This window comes from Bison bison, unplaced genomic scaffold (assembly GCF_000754665.1).
Source record: "Bison bison bison isolate TAMUID 2011002044 unplaced genomic scaffold, Bison_UMD1.0 scf7180017864365, whole genome shotgun sequence".
Classification (NCBI taxonomy): domain Eukaryota; kingdom Metazoa; phylum Chordata; class Mammalia; order Artiodactyla; family Bovidae; genus Bison; species Bison bison.
The window spans coordinates 2,116,899-2,117,284 of record NW_011494937.1 but is presented as its reverse complement, the minus strand read 5'-3'; positions in this window follow the sequence as shown (position 1 = coordinate 2,117,284).

The window sequence follows — 386 nt, the reverse complement described above, 5'->3', positions numbered from 1 at the left end:
ACCCCAGCCCCGCCTCTGCTCCCCCCACCCACCCTTGGGGCGCCCCCCACCCCGTCCCCCCGCCAGCCAGCCTGGGCCAGCCCCGCTTCGGCCCGGGAGATCCGTGCGCCCGACCAGCACCAGCATCGCGGACCGCAAAGGCCGCCCGTCCCGTCAAACAAGTTTCTTCTTAGGCTAAGAAACGCAGTATATACGAGTATCTCTATATATAGTACTAATGGATTTGGTGTGCTTCCCCCTTAGCGTCCCCGTCCCTCCGCTCCTCTTCCTTCAGCCTGGTCTCCCCCTCTCTCTGCCCTCACCCCCGTTCTGCACTGAGATACATAAGAACAGGGTATTTACGTCTGTTTTGTTTCGGGTTTTCAGTGTCCTAGCGGAATGCAAGT